A 10277-nucleotide genomic window follows, 5' to 3' on the forward strand; every position below is an offset into this window, starting at 1 on the left:
ATAATGAGTGTTTCTATGGCTGTCTTAATGGTCCTCATGAACTTGTGTGTCTTTGATAGCAATGATTCATATTTTGAAAGTGTTTTTTTTTTTTAAGTGAGAGGTGCGGAGATGTGAGACATTCACTCATGTGCCCTGGCAACCCCTATCTGGGGTCGATGCTCAAATACAAGCTATTCTTAGTGCCTAAGGCTGATGCTCAAACCAAAAAAGGTATCCTCAGCACCCAGGGCCAACACTTGAATCAATCAAGCCACTGGCTGCAGGAGAGGAAGAGAAAGAGAAGGGCAAGAGAGGCAGATGGTCATTTCTTTTGTGTGTCCTGACTGGGAACCGAACTCAGGACATCCATACATGAAGCCAAATCTCTCTCCACTGAGCCAACCAGCCAGGGCCAAGGTGTTTTTTATGGGTTACACATTCAACCCTTGAAAGCCACTAAATGGCAGAAGAACTTTGTCAGTATTTCAGTAAAACTGTTGGTAAGTAGAGAATATTGGGGTCCAACTAACATGATGTTTGTGGCTTATGTCTCATATTCCCATGCAGGGTCCTCTGTAGCTCAGAAGAAAATATCATTTACTGAGAAATGACAGGCTGGCCACCAGGGATTTGGCAGTAGGAATGATCTTCTTACTACAGATTACAACCAGAGTCCTGGGGAATTTCTCTCTGCTCTACCGTTACCTATTCCTTTATTTTACTGGTTGGAGGCTGATGCCCTTAGATTTGACTGTCAACAACCTGATTGTGGCCCTTTCTTGGTTCTATTTTCTAGTGGACTCACCTATACCATGTTATATTTTGGCTATGATGTTTTCACTGATTTTGGATGCAAATTTTTCTTGATGTACGTGGCGTGGGCAGGGAGGGGTGTGTCCATTGGCACCGCCTGCTTCCTGAGTGTCTTCCAGGCGCTCACCATCAGCCCCATGAACTCCAGGTGGGCAGAGCTTAAACTGAAGTCTCCCAAGTACTTCATCCCTTCAATTTTTCTGTACTGGCTCCTGCAAATGCTGGTAAGTGTCATTTTTCTAATGTGCTAATGTGTATGTCTAGCAATCTGAGCAACAAAAACATCACAAATATAAAATCTTTTGCATGACAAAACCAGTGCCTCATTACATGCAGTGTTAACATCCCCTGATTTTTATTTTTTACTTTTTATTTTAATTTTAATTTACTGATTTCAGTGAGAGAGGAAAGGAGAGAGAGAGAAACAGGAACATCAAGCTGTTCCTGTGTGTGCCCTGACAAGGAATCAAACTGGCAACCTCTGTGCTTTGGGACGACGTTCTAACCAACTGAGCCATCCGGCCAGGGTTCCCCGGATGTTTTATGTTTCATGCTCTGCTCTGGGCCAGCAGCTCCATGGTCTTCCTCCTGTACAGACACAACCAGGGGTCCAACACATTCACAGGACCCCAGTCTCTTCCCAGTCCTCCCCCGAGTCCAGAGCTACCCAAACCCTTCTTCTCCTGTTGAGCACCTTTGTCTTATTAAACCTCCTCTCTTGCATCTTTCATATTCTAGCTGTTTTTTGTTTTGTTTTGTTTTGTTTTGTGACAGAGACAGAGAGAGGGACAGATAGGGATAGAAAGGAAGGGAGAGAGATGAGAAGCATCAATTCTTCTTTGTGGCACCTTAGTTGTTCATTGATTACTTTCTCATATGTGCCTTGACCGTGGGGCTGCAGCAGACCGAGTGACCCCTTGCTCAAGCCAGTGACCTTGGGTCTAAGCTGGTGAGCCTTGCTCAAACCAGATGAGCCCACGCCCAAGCCAGTGACCTTGGGGTTTCGAACCTGGGTCTTCTACATCCCAGTACGATGCTCAATCCACTGCACCACCACCTGGGCAGGCTCTAGCTGTTTTTAATAATCCTAACTGGTTCATCTCGAACACCAGTTCCGTAATCAGTCTGTGTTTCCCAGCTGTCAGTCCCTTTCTCATCTTGAGCCGCAAGACCAGTGTCTCCAGGTTCAGCTTTGCCTGGATAAGGAATACAAAATCCCCTAATCTCAGCAGAAATATGTAAATTGTTTGTCCACAATGTTCATTTGCTAATTCACTCATCCCCCACGGAGTCCTGACAATGATTATGAGTGGCCATGCAGCACGGTGAGCATCTTCTTCAAAGTAAACAATAAGTTTTAATAGTAATTGTATTGAAATATCAGATAGCCTGACCAGGTGGTGGCGCAGTGGATAGAGCGTCGGACTGGGATGTGGAAGGACCCAGGTTCGAGACCCCGAGGTCGCCAGCTTGAGCGCGGGCTCATCTGGTTTGAGCAAGGCTCACCAGCTTGAGTCCAAGGTCGCTGGCTCAAGCAAGGGGTTACTCAGTCTGCTGAAGGTCCACGGTCAAGGCACATATAAGAAAGCAATCAATGAACAACTAAGGTGTTGCAACACGCAACGAAAAACTAATAATTGATGCTTCTCATCTCTCTGTTCCTGTCTGTCTGTCCCTATTTAGCCCTCTCTCTGACTCTCTCTCTGTGTCTCTGTTAAAAAAAAAAAAAAAGGCTTAAAAAAAAAGAAATATCAGATAACTGCCCTAGAAATACATATGTAATTGAAGTGTTCCTAAGTGTTTGCCATGGAGGAGTTCAGAATGTGTGCAATAGTAAACATCAAGTCCTGAAAGAATCTGGATGTTATGGAGAAATTGTCAAGTTGTAATTTTTTTTTTTTTAGATTTTATTAATTCATTTTTTTAGAGGGAGAGAGACAGAGAGAAGGAGGGAGGAGCAGAAAGCATCCACTCCCATATGTGCCTTGACCAGGCAAGCCCAGGGTTTCAAACCAGCAACCTCAGCATTACAGGTTGATGCGTTTACCCACTGAGCCACTGCAGGTCAGGCCAAGTTGCAATGTAAATCTATCCAAGTAGCCTGACCTGTGGTGGTGCAGTGGATAAAGCATCGACCTGGAAATGCTGAGGTCGCCGGTTCGAAACCCTGGGCTTGCCTGGTCAAGGCACATATGGGAGTTGATGCTTCCAGCTCCTCCCCCCTTCTCTCTACCTCTCTCTCTCCTCTCTAAAAATGAATAAAAAAAAAAAATCTATCCAAGTATGTTTCTAGAAATGAACGAGGTATGGAATTGTAAGAAGACGTGCATGGATGATGATCAGCATGGGGCAGGCCACTGCTGAACCTGAAGACGGGGGGAAACTCCCATCCCCGAGGAAAGCTGTGGGAGCCAATTATGATCTCATACATGACACCCCTGGGGAGGTAGTGTTCATTTAGTTAAAATACTCTTATGAAGGGAGATGAGCCTGTTCAACACATCTTCAGGTAGAAATGGCCAGATTTATTTGGAATTGGGGCAGAGGAGAGCATAAGATTATATTTTACCTGCTTTTTCTACTACATGAGCTGAGTGTGACCATTTCAAAAGATGTGAACTGCATGGAATTGGAACCTGTAGGAGAAAGATGTTTTTCTTTGTTATGAAGAGGGTTTGGGCACACTGGTCAGAAGGAGACCTGGAGGTGCACCCTCTTGTCCCTAACGGATGATAACAGTTCATGGGGTGGGGGGACTTCCATTAAATCTGGAGCACTGTAGACAGAGCCATTTGAAAGAAAAGATGAGACCTGGCTGGGTAGATCAGTTGGTTGGAGTGTTGTCCTAATGCAACAAAGTTGTGGGTTCAATTCCCTGTCAGCAACATACAAGAATCAACCAGTGAATGCATAGATAAGTGGAACAACAAATTAATGTTTCTCTCTTTCTCTCCCCCTTCTGGTTGCTCTAAAATCAATCAAAAAATATACATCTTTTTAAAGAGAAGACAGGTATTTGTCCTGTGTATATGGAGTTTGTGGTTCATTGATTTTCAAAAGGCAAAGTGGATCTCCCTTAATTCTAGTAGAGGTTTTCAGATAGTTTTCTCTATGTACATTTTGAAGCTGACAGAAAGTATTGAGAATTCAACATATTGAATTCTCATATAGAGCCCTAGCTGGCTCCCTCAGTGGATAGAGTGTCAGCCTGGTGTGCAGATGTCCTGGGTTCAAACCTCAGTCCAGGTACATATGAGAAGTGACCATCTGCTTCTCTTCCTCTCCCCCTTTTCTCTTTCTTCCCCTTTTTCAGCCAGTGGCTCAGTTGGTCTGACCATTGGCCCCAGATGGGGGTTGCCAGGTGCATCCTGGTAAGGGTGCATGTGGGAGTCTGTCTCTCTATCTCTCCTCTCGTTTAAAAAAAAAAAAAAGAAGTGAACATCTGCTTCTCTCTGCCGCCTTCTCCCCACTTCTCTCCCTCTTCATCTCCCGCAGCCAGTGGCTCAGTTGGTTCGAATGTGGCCCCAGGTGCTGAGGATAACTCAGTTGGTCCAAGCATTGGCCCTAGAGAGGGTTGCTGGGCAGATCCTGGTCTAGGCGCATGCAGGAGCCTGCCTCACTATCTCCCCTCCTCTCACCTAAAAAGAAAAAGAAAAAAAATTATTTTAACCTAATAGGTGTATATATTGAATTTTTTAACACAATAAAAAACCTGTATTTTCAGCTTATATGAAATACTGCACTACTTACATCACAAAGGAAGAAGAGGAAAAAGTTGTATAGAGATACACATACTTACAATTGTGTGTACAATATGTACATATGTGTAAATAAGCCTTGTGTGGTCTGTCTGTATGTATGTGCTATAAATACACATATACATATAAAGTCATTCAATATATTGGAAAGTTGTACATTAATAAAAATTTTATATTGTACTAATTAATACAATAATTTCAAATCTTAAAGTGTTAGTAACCTAATATGTCTATTGCTATTCTAGTTATTTAAATTTTGAAATTACATAAACAGTACTTAATTCTATTACTTGGCCGTATTCCTTGAAAAGAAATTTATAAACATAGTAAAAACAGTTTGATTTTTAAAGGAGTAATTTGTCTATTTAAATTTAATATAATATTTGATGCATTTTGGTATTGAGATCATTTTCTTATGTTTTATTTTTTTTATTTTTTGACAGACAGAGAGTCAGAGAGAGACAGATAGGAAAGGAGAGAGATGAGAAGCATCAATTTTTCATTGTGATTTTTTACTCATTCATTGATTGGTTTCTCACATGTGCCTTGACCTGGGTGTTACAGCAGTACGAGTGACCCCTTGCTCAAGCCAGTGATCAGGGGTCATGTGTGATCCCATGCTCAAGCCAGCAACCCCGCATTCAATCTGGTGAGCTCGTGCTTAAGCTGGATGAGCCTGCACTCAAGCTAGCGACTTTGGGGTTTCAAACCTGGGTCCTCCACATCCTAGTCCAATGCTCTATCCACTGTGCCACCACCTGGTCAGGCGAGATAATTTTCTTATTTTAAAATATATTTTGTAATTCTACCTTATAATTCTAAATTATAATTTATCATTTTTTTCCAAGTTACATACTCATTTTTATTAGTTTCTAACCAGAAATTTTAGCATATACTCAAAAGCTAATTATGGTGTCATTTCATTTAATCTTATTAAATGCCACCTTTACATGAGGACATTACAACACTAATGTACTCACAGATCCCATCCTTAATATTTGTGATACATATTTAAAAATTTAAAGAATCACACACAAGTCATAAGCACACATCCGAATGACAGTTCAGAGTGAGCACATTCCCGTGCTGAGTACCGGATCAATGAATTGAATTTGGTCAGACCCCGAGAGTCCTCTGTGCTCTCTCCCTGTCCCTCCTCCTAAGCAGTCAGGGCATACGTCACTTCCCCATTCTGCACTTTATAAAGGAAATCAAAACGCATTAACTCTTTTATGTTTGTTATCTCTCAATCCTTATATTGTTGTAGTGATCATTCCATTGCATTGCTATACAGGATTCTATTGTGCGCATATCAAATTTAATCATTTTTCTATTCATTGGCTTATGGGTGATTTTCAGTGTGAGACTATTAAGAATAGTGCTGGTATATAAATTAGGGGCATGTTTTGATGACACACAACACATTTTTGTCGGCGATATATGTGGTAGTGGAATTGCTGGGTGACAGGTTTATATCACTCAGCTCTATGAGATAATGCCAGAAAGGTATAGAAAGTGTACCAGTTTCTCCATCAAACAGCAGTGTAATATATTTGGTTATTTGCATCCTTGTCAACACTTTTTAAAAATATATTTGTGATAGCCAAATTTTTACTTTATTGTATTTTTTAAAGATTTTATTTATTGATTTGAGAGAGAGAGACAGAAAGAGAGAAAGTCAGGGGTGGGGGAAAGCAGGAAGCATCAACTCATAGCAGTTGCTTCTCGTATGTGCCCTGGCCGGGCAAGCCCAAGGTTTTGAATCTGTGACCTCAGCATTCCAGGTTGGTGCTCTATCCTCTGTGCCACTACAGGTAAGCCACACTTTTTTTTTTCAGCTGTGATATAGCACAGCCTTTACGCTGTACCTCCGTGGTTAGTGAAGGGTGGTGGTTGCCTTGGCCCATACCAAGATCAGCAGAGGCAATTGTCAGCTTTGTCACAATGACAAAAGTGCTCATGTGTGCTCATTGGCTCAGGCATTTTTATTTTTTATTGAATTTATTGGGGTGACATTGGGTAATATTAGACAGGTTTCAGGTGTACAGTTCTGTAATACATCATCTGTACATTGTGTGGTATGTTCACAATACAATGAAATTTTATTTCATTTTCATTTTAGACTTCTGGTTTGTGTGTGATGGTACCAAGTAATGCTTTTAATTGTATTTTTTTATTGTTATAAAATTTGAACTTATTTTCACATATTTATTAGACATTAAGCAACGTCTTTCTGAATGTTAGTTTACTGTGTTCATTTTTTATTGCTTTGTCTTTTATTTTTTGTCTGTTAGTTCTGTGTATCTGCTGACATGATTTTTTTCTTGGTCCTCATGCTTTTTCTCTGTGTGTGTGTGTGTGTGTGTGTGTGTGTGTGTGTGTGTGTGTGTGTGTGTTAATAAGGATGTCTTCATTTTAACATAATTTGATATATCTTTTTCAAAATAATATCATTTTGTTTAAGAATTATTTCCCTACTGTAAGACTAAAGAAATATTCTCCTTTGTTTTATTATTTTAGAAATTATAGAGCTTTAGGCCTGACCTGTGGTGGCACAGTGGATAAAGTGTCAACCTAGAACTCTGAGGTCGCTGGTTCCAAACCTTAGGCTTGCTCGGTTCAAGGCACATATAGGAGTTGATGCTTCCTGCTCTGCCTCCCTTCTCTCTCTCTCTCTCTCTCTCTCTCTCTTTAAAATGAATAAATAAAATCTTTAAAAAAAAATAAATTATAGAGCTTTCAAATTGTGATCAGCAATCCACCCAGAATTGATTTATTGTATCTGTGGATGGCGAACTCTGCTTTTTTCTGATAAAGTATCACATTTCAATCCATGGACAATATGTGATTATTCTGTCACTTTTTTTGGAGGGAGGATAAAATTATTTTAATGGAAAACAAATATACAACTTAGAATGCATCTGAAATGTCCTGGCTGGATAGCTTGTTTGGTTAGAGCACTGCCCTGAGGAGCAGGGGTTGCCAGTTTGATCCCTAGTCAGGGCACATACAGGAGCAGATCAATGTTCCTCTCTCTCTTTCTCTTTCTCTTTCTCTCTCTCTCAGTGTGTGTGTGTGTGTGTGTGTGTGTGTGTGTGTGTGTGTGTTGGGTTTTTTTTAATTTAGTGAGAGGATGGGGAAGCCTGTGCCGGGACCAGATCCACCCAGCAAGCCCACCAGGGGACGATGCTCTGCCCATGTGGGGCCCTTGCTCTGTTGAAACTGGAGCCATTTTGTTTTTTAGCACCTGTGGCAGAGGCCATACAGCATCCTCAGCACCTGGGGCCAACTCAGTACAGTAGAGCCATGGCTGCAGGAGGGGAGAAGAGAGACAGAGAAAGAGAGAGGGAGGAGCAAGAGGGGGAGAGGTACAGAAGCAGATGGGCACTTCTCCTGTCTGCCCTACCAGGAATCGAACCCAGCACATGCACACACAGGGCCATGCTCTACCACTGAGCCAACTGGCCAGAGCCTCTCTATCTAAAAAAAAAGAAAGAGCCCTGGCCGGTTGGCTCAGCAGTAGAGCGTCAGCCTGGCGTGCGGGGGACCCGGGTTTGATTCCCGGCCAGGGCACATAGGAGAAGCGCCCATTTGCTTCTCCACCTCCCCTCCTTCCCCTCTGTCTCTCTCTTCCCCTCCCGCAGCCAAGGCTCCATTGGAGCAAGGATGGCCCGGGCGCTGGGGATGGCTCCTTGGCCTCTGTCCCAGGCACTAGAGTGGCTCTGGTCACGGCAGAGCGACGCCCCAGAGGGACAGAGCATCGCCCCCTGGTGGGCAAGAGCGTAGCCTCTGGTGGGCATGCCGGGTGGATCCCGGTCGGGTGCATGCGGGAGTCTGTCTGACTGTCTCTCCCTGTTTCCAGCTTGAACAAAAAAAAGAAAAAGAAAGAAAAAAAAAAACGCATCTGAGGCAAATTGTTCCACAAGCAGAGTTTCTTTAAGTGGCTAAATAAAGTTCAAAAAGCACATAATAGTAAAAGAAAATGCTTCTGCTACAGGACCAGCAATACAAAAATAGTGTACTAGTATCTGGATAATACACCCCTTTTTGCAATAGTGCAAATTTTAACTAAATTTTAACTACATGTTGTTGACTGTCCATTGTCCACGCAGAGCTACAACTCCACCCTTCAACAACAAATACTGATAGTTCCCGAAGAAAACTACTTCAGAAAAAGCATACCTGGATGTTCCCTCATTTAACCAAATCCATCGAAGTTTGGTGTGCGTAAGGGCTTAGAAATATCCAGAGTAAGTCACATGCAACATGTTACTTGATCAATTTTCCAAAATAAAGAATGAGGACAGTAACAGTATGATAAGGGAAGCAAACATGGAAGAATGAAGTCCTAATTACTATACATGCATATACAGCTAGTGCTTGACTTACAACCATGATTGGTTCCAACAGACTGCTTGTAACACGATTTGGTCGTAAGTTGGGTAGGCTACATGTACAGTACTGTGAAATGATGTTATAAAAATCTTTAAGTCATGCCTGACCAGGCGGTGGCGCAGTGGATAGAGCGTCGGACTGGGATGCAGAGGACCCAGGTTCAAGACCCCAAGGTCGCCAGCTTGAGCACGGGCTCATCTGGTTTGAGCAAAAGCCCACCAGCTTGAACCCAAGGTCACTGGCTCCATCAAGGGGTTACTCGGTCTCCTGAAGGCCTACAGTCAAGGCACATATGAGAAAGCAATCAATGAACAACTAAGGTGTTGAAACGCGCAATGAAAAACTAATGATTGATGCTTGTCATCTCTCTCCGTTCCTGTCTGTCTGTCCCTGTCTATCCTTCTCTCTGACTCACTCTCTGTCTCTGTAAAAAATAAATAAATAAAATTAAAAAAATCTTTAAGTCATATTTTTATCATAATTTTTTTCATTATTGTTATATATCATAATTTTCTTTGTTCATTTTATGTCATTTGTATCATCTACACCATTTTGTTTCTTATTTTTACATTCGTCAGGTTTAAGTAAAACACTGCATTACCAGTTCAACTGGTTTAATATTTGCAAAACATACAAAATTACAAAATACAAGTGCATACAAAAATACAGGTGTAAAAAATACCATAGGAAACATTTTCCCAATTGCAAAACATATCAAAATATAATGTACGAAACATTTTGTTGGCCGCTGGTGCTTGGCTGTGGATTGTTGATATTGTCATCTGATGCAGCAGTTGGGGTTACTAGAGTTGGCTTTTTTCTTTTTTTTTTTTTCGGAGTTGTTTTTTTCATAAACGTGGTGAGCTTTGTCTGAATTGTATGTTTCTTTTTTTCTTCATAAATTTCACGATATGGATGAAACACATCGTTCGCCATCCGTTCAATCTTTGCAAATCGTTTGATGTTTGGGTCCATTGCTTCGAAATGTATAAGAAGTTTATTCAGTAAAGATAAACCTTCTGATAATCCCTTGGTGAGTTTTCTTTCTGGCTTCTCCTCTTCTTTCTCTGCTTTCAACATTGGAAATCTGTTCTGCTAGATATCCCTCATCTGTAATTAATTCATCCAAACTATCAACAAACTTACGCGCTCCTTCCTCATACACACTCGCTGCTTCTCCAGTCACTGAAACACTATGCATTTGGAATCTTTTCTTAAATCTCTGGAACCAGCCAGTGCTTGCTACAAATTCTTAACTGTAATCTTCCCCAGCACGCTCCTTCAGAGTCTGAAATAGATTTGTTGCCTTCATCTGCACAATAAAAAGAC

At 41.6% G+C, this 10277-nt stretch overlaps 1 pseudogene; it reads left to right on the forward strand.

The window, feature by feature from the left end:
* The first annotated feature begins 512 nt into the window (after positions 1 to 512).
* On the forward strand, positions 513 to 8959 carry LOC136332009 (vomeronasal type-1 receptor 3-like; annotated as a pseudogene).
* The last annotated feature ends 1318 nt before the right edge of the window (positions 8960 to 10277 follow it).

Source organism: Saccopteryx bilineata, chromosome 3 (genome assembly GCF_036850765.1).
Source record: "Saccopteryx bilineata isolate mSacBil1 chromosome 3, mSacBil1_pri_phased_curated, whole genome shotgun sequence".
Lineage (NCBI taxonomy): Eukaryota > Metazoa > Chordata > Mammalia > Chiroptera > Emballonuridae > Saccopteryx > Saccopteryx bilineata.